We start from the raw sequence: 14,493 nt of genomic DNA, 5'->3' as shown, positions 1-14,493 counted from the left end.
GTGAGACGTTCTCGAACATTGTGAGACGTTCTAGAACATTGTTAGACGTTCTAGAACATTGTCAAATGTTCTGGAACACAGTTGTTGCTAAGCGACACGCAAGTATGAGTCATGAGGTTTTGATCGCGCGGCGCATTAATAGCCTATTTAAAATTAGCCGTTAGCTTAGAACCCAAACTAACTATCAATGCTAGGCTAGCGGCGCAGCAGGCTTCAGTTAGCCACATAGCCCGTACTTTGTAAATAATGGAGTCATTCATCCCATCCAGTAACGTTAGGCTGGTGAAATTCAGCTCGACTGTGCAAGTTAAAGTTGTTTTATGGAGGTGTACTGCAGGGAGAAAAAACACTGACTCTGTTATCCCAAAGCTAACTGAATAGCTAATTCCCATAATCTTCCATACAGTTAGCATGGTTCCCCAGGTGAGCTAGGCCTTTACCTGAATGTAACCATAGGAGTAGGACAGAAATATATCCAGCTCTAATCAATAAATTTAAATATATATTCTCTGTAACTTCTGCTCTAATTCTCTGAACTTTAACAATTGAGGAGATGTTACTACTAGTACTTAAAATGACAACACTTTGAGCTTGGCTTCAGAATTAACTTCTCCCAAGTCTTTCGTAATTATTGCAGATCTGATCATCTTACATTTATGAGGTTAAATTGTATAACATGTAAGGTATACATATCATTTTTTGTTTGTTTTAGTCTTGTCTGTGTTCTATTTTGTAATTCATTTCAATTTGATTAATTCATTTTCTCATTTAATTTCCGTATATCTGTATCTGTGTTCTAAAAAAGTGGCATATAAATACAACTTTACTTACCTTGTATGTTATCCTAAATTAACCCTCCTCACATCTATAAATATAATCAGCAGTGCCGGAAATGAACTTTTTCTTTCATCTGCCATTGTGGCTCAATAGATTACAATTGTTTTTTTATTGGGGTTTTTTTTTTTGGGGGGGGGGGGTGAAATTGTAGCTGCAAATATCTCAGCTGCTTGTATATTTTACCAGCATTTGGCTGATGCTAATTTCGAGCCCTGGTAATCAGTTAAAAAAGCAGATCATTATCGACCAATTCTTATGAGAAATTGTGTAATCATCAAAATACAGTGACAGTAAAGTTGTGTAGCTAAGCTCTGTAACTGTAGCCTGTTAAATAATATTTCCTCCATTGCTCCGTGGAGAATAAGGATCAGGAGTGTCCAGTGACTGATAAGAAAGAAAAGCCCCTCCATATAGACCTTCTCCTACCCCCCGTGGTTCACTGTCATCTCTGTGTAACTCCAAAAATGAATTAATTCCAAATTAACTGATAACATCTATGAGTTTATATTTCTAATTTCTGCTTGACATTTTACTGTATCAAATACGGTGCAATCAGCAAAAAGAAACAATAACCCTAGTAGATAAATAATAAATCTAAAATCTTTTCAATCTATGTGACAAACCTATTTTTTCTGACATCAAATGGCTTCCAGCTAATGTCTGATTTATGAACCTCGAAATGATTAACCACAATCATGATACTCATTGCATATTGACTCTCGTCGTTGCGTGTATTGACATCTGTGTAAACCTTACAATAGTCGACATTTGACCAGCGTTCCTCAATAAATAGTGGAAATGAAGCTTGGGAGGTCAGGAAAACAGTAACTCCCCTTGAATTGATTTCCGATAATCTGGTCATTGCCTGTCTGATCCGCAGGATGCAGGCTACGGGGAATTGTCAGCTCTTGTCCCGCTGGCTGTTGCCGTGGTGACCGGCGTGGAGATAATAGCAGTTAATGAGATATTAACCCGAATAAGGAAGAAGACAGGAAGTGATGAGCGTTTGCGGGAAAGACTAAAGACAGGATTCGTCAATGGATGACCCCGGCCGGATCAATATTGTTCTGTTATTCGGCGTCAGTAACAAGCAGCGCCGACCTTGTTCCTCTGAGACTGAGGAGGTAAATCCAATTTCTCAGTGCAGACACACTTGCAGTCAATCACATGCATTTACAGAGTTAAAAAAAAAAAACACACACACATCACCAAAACACACACACAAAAATATAGATACACACACGTGCAAATAAAACATACACTACTCCCAAACACACACACACACATAAAAAGACAGAATGATGCTTAGATGACTGGCTCGTTGTCCAGCTGGTTAGGATGCAAGCGGGCGATCATGCCCTCAAGGTCAAAGGTCAACTTCATCCCAGACGCATGACCTCACCCACCAAAGGTTGACCTCTCTGGGCCACGAGTGTGTTTGTGTGTTGGAGAGGCAGGGAGTAATTTTGGTGGACAAGTGAAATATAGTGTCAATTGTGTAATTTAAAAAACGCTCTGTGTGTGTGTGTGTGTGTGTGTGTGTGTGTGTGTGTGTGTGTGTGTGTGTGTGTGTGAAGTGTGAGAGTGAGTGTTTGAGGCATAGCAGTGGCAAAAAGTAGAGGATGATGTTGTATGATCTGAGGCAAGAACAGTTTTTTTTTATCGTGTTCATTTACATTTTCCTACCAAATACTGTCTAATCATAAATCTGAGACACAAGAAATGGAGACAAAACGTGGATGAAATGAAAAAAATTTGATACAAAACAAAAGACGAGCTGAAGTAAACTGGCCAATAGCGAAAAATGACAGATTGTTGTATAGTTTCAGTTGCAGGTTTTGTTTTTCTCAATGATTGGCCTCCTCTTCTGTCTCAGTATCACACTGCAATCACTTCTTCTTTCTCTTTTACTTCCTCTTCTCTCGCTGTCTGCTCCACTGTCCCTCCATCCCTTCCTCTCTCCCCGGCTTTTCTGGCAAATTATCACCTGACCTTGACTCATGACCCTCTGTAACACCCCAAACGCACACACCCACACACCGAAATACACGTTCAGTCATGCAACACACACAAGCATTAGCTCAGGCTTGCAGACTCCCCTGTGTACAGCAAACATCCACACACACACACACACACACACACACACACACACACTCCCACACACACCATTTGCAGCAAGTTCCTTAACATGCATAGATGTATTTTAATTATGTGCATGGTCATAATGATAAAAGAGGGTCTTTATTTTGGAGCCATTCCTGAAAGGAATTTTCAAATTTATTTGCTGCATTTCAAAAATTTAAGTGACTACTGAAAGAAACATGTTTCTCACAATATGAAAGTGGTCAATTATGATTCAGTTCAGTGTGTTTAAATCGAAGCTATAACTCGAATACTGTGTACTGTGTATATCGAGCATTGTAATAGTTTGATTGAGGTACCAATAAATAAACAGGTTTGCATGATTTGTTTCATATTTGCACTTGAGTGTGGCAAGACCTGTTAGCCTAAGGGAAGCTACCAGAAAAGGGGGGATTTATTGCAGTTTATTGTTTTCTGAGCAGAGAAATTAACATTTTAATGCAAGTAGATTGAGTGTGCTCTATTTTACCCAAAAGGAATTGCTTTGCAGTATGAGCCAATGCTCACAACATGTGCAGAATAAAATCACGGCAAAAATCCATATAGTGTTTAAAGTAGGCTTATTCTGTGATTTTTGTATTTTGGATTAAATTAGGCCTCTTAATTGAGTTATGGACCTTGTTTTAAGACATAACCTGGTTGCGTTGTTGTCAGGACAGTGTCAGTAATCAGAAAACCACTTTACTTTGAATATAACATATAACATTTTTAGAATACATGTAAAAGCACCAGCTGGTATTATGGGTATATTTATGCTCAATTTTACATCATCCATCTCATGAGTTCCCAATTTAAAATATTAGTTGGAAAGGTAATCAAATGTTGTAAGTAACATTACTTTGATGAAGTAATAATATACTTTTTAAAGGGCTAAAAAGTACTCTGTTACCTATAACTTTTCAAAAGAAACCTTTCACAACACTATGTAATGCCCTCAGAAATTCCAGCAGTTGAAGAAAAAAATGTACGGCATGCGCTGAGTCCGAAGTGTGTGTGTGAGTGGGATTGATTTGGACATAGCAGAGAGAGATTTAAAATTCTTAAAGCTTTGTCACAATTACAATGATGTTTTCTCTGTAACGACTTCCACTTTTTTAAACTCATTAAATAATTTATTCTGTCTCTTAAATCTTAACTTAACAAAATCAAAATGCTTTCTGTTTCCTCTTTTTTTTCCTTCAATAAAAACCGTCAGCACTCAAACCCAAGTCACCGGTCGTGTTGTACAGGAACTAAAAGGAATTAAGTTCAAGGTTGTTACTCATTCTAACAATTTTCCCGATGTGCTTCTTGTGTTCGCAGCAAATAACCACAATCAAAGGATGGCGCCAGCAAGCGGCCTCACTCCCTCGTCTCCCTCCCGAGTCCTTGCACACCAATCTCGTCATCCCCGAGGTTCAGAGATGAAGGTGAGCGGGTGGGAGGAGGAGGAGGAAGGTAGAGGAGGGGATGTAGGATGAAAGCGGGGTGGAAATACGCCTGGCCGAGCACTTGTGTTCCCCCTCCCTCCCCTTCACCCCTCCTCTCCTCCCCAAAAAAACATTCTTTTCCTTCTTCCAGCTCTCCTTCACCCCCTAATCCCTCGCTACTCCACTGCATATGTTTCCTAATCCGGAGTGTGTGGGAGGCCCATGAACCCCCCCCTCCTCCTCCTCCTCCTCACCCACCTCCACCCTCGCCTTTCTCTTGGTGGCTGCAGTGCTGTAACCTGCCTCCACTCTGCTTTCTTTTAGCCCTGGACTCCCTCTCCGTCTTTCTCTCTGCAGCTCTTAACATTAGACGGCAGTGTGAACTCGCCTTCTCTTCTTCCTTTCCTCTGATTTCAGGCACCTTCCTCCTCTTTTTTCTTTACTAAAAGAAACTGTGCAAGGACCCTATTGAAATGCAATGCAACAAATTATTATCTATGCAAAGTTATGGCATTTTTAAGGGGCTCAAAAACTCACCAAATTTTGCAAATGTATCAGGACTGGTTAAGAAAAAAAATGTATGTATCTCTTGCTTGGGTGTAACACACAGACTGTATATAAAGATGGAGGACGCTATGTTTAAGTGAAGCTAAAATATCCCAGATACAGCGTGCTGGTTATGTCATTCAGAGCCGGAGTCTGCACAGTAACGATATCCGCGATGTTCCTGCCAAAAAACCTGTCCCACCCATCATGAACAGCCCCATTGAACATGAACTCATGAACAGGGTGACTCAGCTATCAGTGGCAAAACTTCCCCTCTTTGTAGACTTGAATGACTCGATAAAACTGAACTTATAAAAGCAAAAGAACAAATGTCAGAGTGATGAGAACTGCCTTCAGTGACAGAAACCGTCTGTGGGGAAAACTTATTTGGCGTGTACTTTGAGTTTTAGTTTGGCTTATCATGAGCCATTCACTTCAATGGAGGGGTGGGCTTTATCACCTATACTGCAGCCAGACACCAGGGGGCGATGGAGATTTATATTCAGTCTATAGTGTGCCCAAATGACTCAGTAGCAACACCTACATAATTCCTGACAAGTAGCACCTGGGACATGTTTCACCTAAGTCTATAAAAATTGGGGGGGGGGGGGGGAAAAGAACCATCCTGAAATAAACAAAAGAATTCGCTTGGACCTGACTCTACACCCAACAAAAAAAAAATATAGCCATTTACAGTGATCATACTGTAATGAACTCTGCCAAGATATATTATTGGACTGACACCTGGTGCGTTTTTTCATTTTCGCCCTCCATGTATGCCCGCTTTAGAAAATGCAAGTGGGCCAAGAAAAAGTTTATTATGGGTCTTTCCTTGAAAAGTTATGGAAAAGTTTTGAAATTTTGTCCATTTAAATGTGTAGGAACCCTTTATAGCACCATCGACTGGAAACAGGACTTGTTTTGTACTTTTATTTATTTCTCTTAGCAAGTTTACCAGATCCACCTCAAATTTATTTTAAAAAACAGCTAAAGACCTTGATGATGCTTTCTAGTAAAAAGTGAATTTTTATTGTATGACTTTGCCATGGTGTGGTGGCCATTTTACATATTTCGCAATAAAACAGGAAGTTCTCATTACTTGGTGCATACATTGTCCAGTTTGCACAAAATTTGTCATGCTTGATAACATTCTCCGCCTCACGACATCTGCCTGCCGAAACTGAGTTATGGTCCTACTGGCAACAGGAAATAACATGTTTTTACCTTTTTATGTACACCCCTTCAGGGGTTTGCAACATCCTGCTCAAATGTAGAGAAGCCTTCAAACCTTGATGATGCTTCCTTGTGAGGATTTAGAGTCTTCGTCGAACATTACACTCAAACAAAAACCATTAAATTCTAAATTCTTGAACAAAACCTTAGTATTATTAAACTAATTTACTGAAATCTTAACCTAAAAGCAAACTTTAAGGTTAGAAAATACACAACATGTACACAAATCTGTACACGGCACATTTCTTAATGAATGAGTCGTTCTAAAAATAAAAATTGTTTGATATCAAACTAGTACGCCCTTCTCTTTTTTTTTTTCCACACTAGATTAGTTTCCACTGGTTTCTCTGCTGCTCATTCATCCTCTTTTTTCCTTCTTGCTAGCTGTCTTATTTTCTCTCAGGTGATTTCGTTCTCTCTCCTCTCCCTCATTTCAGCTGCTCTTGTAACACACACACACACACACACACACACACACACACACACACACACACACACACACACACACACACACAGGAGGGTCCTGCTTCTTCTCTTGCTTTACCCCATTACTGAATTAGTATTCCTGGAGCCTTTTGTGGAGCCTTGTATAGGCACATGCCAAGTCAAGTTATTTCAGAGCGGTTTCCAATGGAATTACCCCCCAAAATAATCTCCTTTTGCCCCCCCCCCCCTTCAAAAAAAGTAGAAAAGGACAGAAGAATAGAGGAGAATAATGTAAAACGAACCAGCACCCTTGACACAGAATAAGCCTGTAGTTGCACACTAGAGGAACATGAGAATATCAAAAGATCAGAGAGTCTACATATTAAAGAAGCACAGAGGACTCTGGATATGAATTGTGGGTAAAAAGCAGGAATAGAGTGTCGAGTAAAGCCTACTAAACTCAGCTTAACCTGGTTCTTATGTGGAGATAACTCACCTTTTTCATCTGACAGACATTTTCATGACCTAAAAATGTATTCAGCATAAAACTGTTAAATAGAAAAGGCCTAGGTTAGAATAGGAAAAATACAAAGTAACGTTTTATGAGCTTTTTTAAATAGTGGTTGTTTACGTTAAAGCTTAAACAAATGCATTGTAGTATTAATGAATTATTCAGTATACATCATCGTCAATACTCATGGCACAATTGAGATATTGAGACAAAGAAGAGTATTCAAAGACATAAATGCTGTGGAGGTCAGGGGTCAAAGCTGTGGCGCCCACACGACACATGTAATGAATCTGATTGATGCTTGTTCGTTTCAGATTGTCTTTAAATGAACTGACTGCTGAATAGGGATCAATGCATGTTTTGTGCATTTTTAATGGAGTTTTTGTACTCACATGCATTTGAAGGGTCTTTTATTCTGTGATAACAACTTTGTTTTTCTCCAGAATAACAAAAACTGCAAGTAATGTAATTGTGCCTTTGTCTCTAACATTCAACAATGATATCTCAGGATGTTAATAATTAACCGCTAACAAACAATAAGAATTTTGGTAAATTAAGACTGTCAGTTAAACAGTTAAAAATACATATTAAATGTAATATATTGGAGCTATACGGGAGGTGACGAGACAGTGGAGTCTGCTGCTGTCCAGACTGGAGTTGTAGGATGCCATGATGTTGCTCTTAGGAGACTACTAACGTCACGGCACCCTTCAACAAGCTAATGACCTAGAAGCAGAGGTGGACACCAATACAGCCCCTCTTTCACTGCACAAAAAACCAAGCTAACACTTGCTAACATCTGGCTTTTGTACGTAATGGAAAAGGTTAGAGTCGGCATTCACGCCGGGGTTAAGTCACTATGTAGTAGTCGGGTATTTGTCTGCCCCAACTCCCATCGATGATGATGAAAATACAACTCCCGGGTGATGGCGCCATTTGTAGCCCCTTTACCGTCGAGATACAACGAAGTGCCACCAGAGAATACCGTCAGTCTCAGCCCAAGCAGCACTCAAACATCGATCCAAATTAGTCTAAGTAAGAGAAATGATGAAGAAGACACAAGCTGCTTTCTATTGTTAACTGTATGGCGTGCTTGTCTGCAGCAGAGCTGCCTACACTAGTCTACTTGTAGTTGGAAAGGAGTAATGCTGCAAACTCTTTTCCGATGAAAGTAGCTAGCACAAGCTCCAAACAGTCGCTAGATGACGTCATACGCTCATTTATATATTGGTGACGTCATTATGCATTAATGGATGCATTCAAACCTCGCTGAATTAGACTCAATATCAAAACATTTTAATACAATGAGAACTATAGAAGTTAAACTATAGTGCACAACTGTCTTGCACTGATAATTCAGAGAACAAAAGCTCGGCGTCCACCAATGAAACTCAGTACAATCGAACTCCAACCGTGAGCAGCGTCTCCTCTCCTCCTGCCTGTCACACACCTACTGCACGCCACAAGAGGAGAGAGAGACTTTGTGCTGATGGCGAAACAGACGTTGCCTACTCTGAGCAGCATACATTGTAATGAATTACAAAAATATCTTTTTCATGATGGTCTGAATAAGTCACTTAATTTCTCGCCAGTCGCTTTTTAGAAATATAATTGCCAAGAGGGTCTGAAAATTTGCGAAATAAAGCGACTGAGTGGTCAAGTTGGCAACACTGGAGAGGAGTTTATAGCCCGTTTTTAACGAGTTTTCCTGTGTTTACAAAACTGGCATACACTCACTAATTTTGGTGAGTAACTGTGTTTTGAAAAAAAGTTTTTTTTACTAATTTATAGATTTTGTCCTAATTTCTAAATTCCAAATAATTTTACCACTAGTTTGTGTTTATAATGAAGTATAAATCTGTGTGAGCATACTGTAAATTTTTGTGCTTCCAGCAATGTGTGTGTGAGTACACATACTATCCAGATCTCGACATGAGTGTGAATGTATCTACTGTATCTCCACCTGAAAGTAAACGTGTACCTGCATGTGTGCATCAACAGCTGCCGTCGGGCATTTACATCCCTGTTTCTACGTACGTGCGTGCTCATCAATACGTATAGGAGTTTATAGCCCGTTTTTAACGAGTTTTCCTGTGTTTACAAAACTGGCATACACTCACTAATTTTGGTGAGTAACTGTGTTTTGAAAAAAAGTTTTTTTTACTAATTTATAGATTTTGTCCTAATTTCTAAATTCCAAATAATTTTACCACTAGTTTGTGTTTATAATGAAGTATAAATCTGTGTGAGCATACTGTAAATTTTTGTGCTTCCAGCAATGTGTGTGTGAGTACACATACTATCCAGATCTCGACATGAGTGTGAATGTATCTACTGTATCTCCACCTGAAAGTAAACGTGTACCTGCATGTGTGCATCAACAGCTGCCGTCGGGCATTTACATCCCTGTTTCTACGTACGTGCGTGCTCATCAATACGTATATATATATATATATCCATCTCTCTCTCCTAGTGTGCCGTTGGGTATATTTGTGTCATGCAGCGGTGTCATCTCCATCAGTCAGTTCTTTTTTAGGAGCGAAACATTTTTGACAGATTTTATGAGTTGTCGGAGGCATCTAACAAAACTGCTTCTCTCTCCCCCTCTGCTCTGCCCTGCTGCCAATACTTTCCAATCCTTTCATCTCTATCGGTACATTAAAGTGATACTCCTCCCAAAAACCTTCAAAAATCTCCAATATCAAAAATCTTCACCTTGTGTCGACTTGAAAGGTGGCTGTAAAACATTTGTAGTTTTCATTTTTCTCTGTGAAAGCAGTTTCAATTGTGGGTTACAGAGGATTTAGATGGTGTCATGTTTCACAGAGGAAACATGTCGTCATTAGAATTTAATGTAAGTACATCCAAACCATTTACAGCAACCTTTCAAGTCTGCAGTGCATAGGTTTGTTTTCAATTCACATAAGATTTTGGATGTGCTAAATGACAGAGGTACCTTTCTGTTTTAAACAAAATGCGACAGACTTTCCTCTAAGAATTGTGTCAGCTCATTGTGTTGGTGTGGTTTGATGCTGCACGAGGGAGTCGTGTCGTTTGGGGCAAAAGCTCCTGGTAAGGCAAATTTGTCTCAGGTGCTAGTCATTCAAATATGATGATGAGGGTGAATTGGCATCTCTCATCCAGATCAATAAACCTAGAAACACTCTCGAATCGGTTGTTAGAAAGGTGCTCGCAGGCAAGAACTTGATGGCCGTGCTTGTACCATAATGTACTTGTCAGGCTCAGTATGGAGCCAAAACTACATGAAGTCAGTTTCAAAAGTTTTGTGTGTCACCAGTCAGGTGAAGTGGAGAATCTTGGTGGTTTAATCTTGAAATCAGACTTTTGGCATGGGACAGTGACTAACATTCGTACCGAGCTGTTTACGTGGCTAATGAAAATTAATATTGCCGTTTACATGCAGCTGTGCATACATTCCTCCAAGATATGGAAAAGTAAAATCGCTGGAGCTGCTTGTGCCTTTTTGTTTCTTTGTATCAAAAGAGGATTTTTCAGTTTTCCATCATTGGCAGACTTGTCACGGTGTGTTCACAAGGAATGCAATACGAGTGCTTTGCATGGCAAGATTACATACAAAGTCAATGCAAAGATGCAAACAGTCACAAATCTGTGGAAAGTGACACTATACGTTAAAATTTTTCAACTTGAGCAAGAAAGTTGCATGATGCTGCGTTGCGATAGCCTGTCAGTGTTGAGATCTAGATTCTCCTGACGTTACAGAGACTCAGAAGGACAAACAATGTTGTGTGTCCCTGTCAAGTGTGTTTCTCCTTCCGACCAGAAATGTCCACTTTTCTTTTGGGCATGCGTCTCTACCGCACAGCTTTACAAACTGCTGCCTTGTTGGTTTGTGTACAACACACAGACCTGACTGTAAACAGACAAGAGGCCATGTGTTGCAAACTGCAGTAAAAACCAGGTCGAGATGCATATTCTAAATGCACTGTGTACATTGTGTCCAGAAGATCGTCAGTGACCGTTGTTTTCGTTATCTGCAGCACTGTTGAATCAGCAGCAGAGTCTGAGGACTGAGCAGCAGTTTCGTCAAAGATTGAAGGGGAATGTAGTTGTGCTGGTTTTATTAGAGCGTGACCTCCACCAACCACTGACAGAAAACAGCGGATTGCCCCCATCTTATTTGGGGTGAAAACATGGGGTCTTACTCACGAGCGAGAGTAATATGGAGCCAGAGATTTACACGCCATCCTTCTCTGGAGATGCCTCAGGATCCTGCAGGAGGAACTGGACGTGGTTAGGGAGAGGAACATGTTGTGGATTTAGCTTAGCGTGCTACCACCATGGATTAGTCGAGAAAAATGGATGGATGATTGACAAAGTGATTGCAAAGCTGCAAGGTTTTTATCAAGTCATCGACCTTCATGAGCGAAATTGAAACTTACTCGTTCCAGCTTATTGTTGACCGGTTAACTCCTGATAAGCTTGTTTTGACTTGACACTTTCTTAACACCCGTCATTGACTCTCTAATCTGCATGGCCCATTTCGTTGAAGCAATTTTTTTAGCAATTTAATAATTGAATATTACATGTGAATTTGTCTTTCTGTATTTTTCTTCCTCTGAGTTTTCTTCTTTTTTTCTTTGACCATTGTGTGTCTTTTTTGTACAGATTATTATGAGTGAGCTGGACTTAAGAGTGAGCTGAAAGATGGAGCGATGCACGCTGATGACTGGATTCAAACCCGCAACTCCACAGGCAGTTTGCAAGGTAAATGCTTTTCATTCTGTTCATATAAACGCTGCTGTTATCATCCTCTCGACATTCCCAACATCCCTTTCGTAACTTCAGCCGTTTCTTTTCTTTCCTCCCTCCATCTCTCCTTGGCCTCTGTGTAAGCATTCGGGCGGGGTGGCGGTGGCAGCTGTGGTGGTGGTGGTGGGGGGGGGGGGGGGGGGGGGGGGTTGTTAAACATTTTTCTTCCTTCTTAATTGTTTTGACTTGTGCCATTGGCATCCCGATTAGGCCCCATTGATTTCCCACTGCTAAGTGCATTGATTTCTACATTTCTCATTGATCCCCGCTTCTAAATCTACCCACACACACACTGTGTGTCTGTCTCTCGCTTTCTCTCCGTGAACACCACGCGGGCCGAGCGTGAGCGTGTGTGTGCGTGTGTCTGTCTGTGTGTGAGAGAGAGAGAGAGTGAAAGACGGAGACGGAGGGAAGCAGATAGTAAACACAGAGAAAAAGATGCAGAGAAAAGAGATTTGAGACATTAGTCGATGGTGTTTATGTACTACAAGAAAAAGGATTATAAGGTTTGTGTGAATAAAATTCACAGAAGAGGTGTGTGTGTGTGTGTGTGTGTGTGTGTGTTGTGTTGTGTTGTATTGTATTTGTTGTTGGGTTAGTGTTAGGGTTAGGGTTTTTTGGTGTGTGTGTGTGTGTGTGTGTGTGTGTGTGTTGTGTTGTGTTGTGTTGTATTGTATTTGTTGTTGGGTTAGTGTTAGGGTTAGGGTTTTTTGGTGTGTGTGTGTGTGTGTGTGTGTGTGTGTGTGTGTGTGTGTGTGTAGGACACAAGAGAAAGTCTTGAGGAATCTTTGGTGGATTTCGTTGTACATAATTTAAGATATCTTTTCAAATGGAGACATCTCCCCTCGCTTCACATACAGCACACACAACACAGCAATAACATTTTGGTATGAATACTAATACATTTTTGGAGACGACTACTTCTGCCTTATTTTTTATAGAACTCTGAATTTTTGATTGTTTTTATTTTGTAAACTTTGATATAATCACTGATGCTGTTTGATTCTGCACCAGAATTCCTGTGAAAGACGGCATTTGAAGCACCTTTCTCTTCTTATATTTGTTGTGGTTTTTGCAGTTATGTCTTGCTATCATTCTTGCGCACACACACGAACACACACACACACACACACACACACACACACACACACACACACACACACTTTCCTCTTGATCATATTCCATGGTGTCCAGGAGAGCCGGGTCTGATCCTCTCAGTGTTTAAGGCTCTCATCTCCCCCCACGACTGCCACGGACACACACACACACACACACACACACACACACACACACACACACACACACACACACACACACACACACACACACACACACCAGGCTGCATGGGCTGGAAAGCTCCATCCATGTCATTGGCATTACCTCGAGCCTTGATGCTGCATTTGTGCTAAGCTAAGCTGTTTGGGCCTCTCTGAGCACAAAAACCAGAGGCTGATTGTGTGTGTGTGTGTGTGTGTGTGTGTGTGTGTGTGTGTACTCTTCGTGCATCCATGCATGTTACGGTGTGTTTGCATGTACGTGAATATCTTGCATGAGTGTGTCGGTCTGGTGTTTCCGTGCTTTCTTGCATGCTACGGTGTTTGCATGTGTGTGCTGCTAAGCGTGTACCAGCACACGGATCAGTGTGTGTGTATGTGTTTTTGTGTGTGGACCTGATAGCAAGAAGGCGATATTGCCCCCCCCCCAATCTTCAGTGCTGTCCTGCATTTTACATCTTAAATCCATTACAACCAATCCAGGATGAAACAGGATGCAGAACATGTGTGAAATACGAACACCAGGAAGGAAAAAAAAACATATCTTCAAAGTCGAAATAAAATTATGTGTGAAATAAAAGAGAATATACATGAAAAAAATCCCCAGCCTATGAGGATAAGAACACGGGAAGACATCCAGCGAGAGAAAATGCGTATTCACAAACCAATTTTCACGCTAACTGTGATTTCCAGCGAGCTGGAGGCGAGCTCATGAGCTGTAAGCAAGAGCATTGATCTGCCTCAATGATCGCATCAAGGTGGCGTATCGACAGCATCGTGTTTTACTCTTTTCTGTGTTTGTCCTCAGCGGCTTTAAGAGGAATAATGGATATGTAGGAGAGGTATTGGCAGGGCCCGCGCCGGCCTATTGACAATCTGTCAGCATTGATTACTTAGTCAGGGCGCGAGAGGAAAGGGCGATAGACACCGACGGAGAATGAAAGGGGACAGAAAGAGAGAGAGGGATGCTGAAAATAGATAAGATGTCAGATGCTAAAAATAATGTGTGTGTGTTTATTAGGGTCAGTGTCTCATGAATGATTCTCTCTGTGTGTGCAAGAGTGTGCGTCTAAATGTGTTTATAATAATCCATGTAACACCACAGTGATAACTCTCCTCTTCTATGTATGTGTGTGTGTGTGTGTGTGTGTGTGTGTGTGTGTGTGTGTGTGTGTGAATATTTTAGTGTTTATTAAGCCCCGCGTAACAACAAGGAAATTATTCTTCCCTCTCGTGTGCTATCTCTTCGTGTGTGTCTGTGTCGGTGTGTGTGTGGTTACCGCGGTAGCGGAAGGGTAGGCGGTGATATAATTGTAAGCTGGTA

The 14,493-nt window shown here is 40.8% G+C and overlaps 1 long non-coding RNA gene across 1 annotated transcript; it reads left to right on the top strand.

Annotated features, from left to right (window-relative positions):
- The first annotated feature begins 1,845 nt into the window (after positions 1–1,845).
- LOC121957454 lies at positions 1,846–11,829 on the top strand. The gene is made up of 3 exons (XR_006106778.1): positions 1,846–1,961; positions 4,282–4,388; positions 11,752–11,829. It is a non-coding gene; the product is annotated as an uncharacterized LOC121957454 (long non-coding RNA).
- The last annotated feature ends 2,664 nt before the right edge of the window (positions 11,830–14,493 follow it).

This window comes from Plectropomus leopardus, chromosome 18 (assembly GCF_008729295.1).
Source record: "Plectropomus leopardus isolate mb chromosome 18, YSFRI_Pleo_2.0, whole genome shotgun sequence".
NCBI classification, from domain to species: domain Eukaryota; kingdom Metazoa; phylum Chordata; class Actinopteri; order Perciformes; family Serranidae; genus Plectropomus; species Plectropomus leopardus.
Note: the sequence above shows the minus strand (reverse complement) of the source record. Positions and strands in the feature narration are given on the sequence as shown.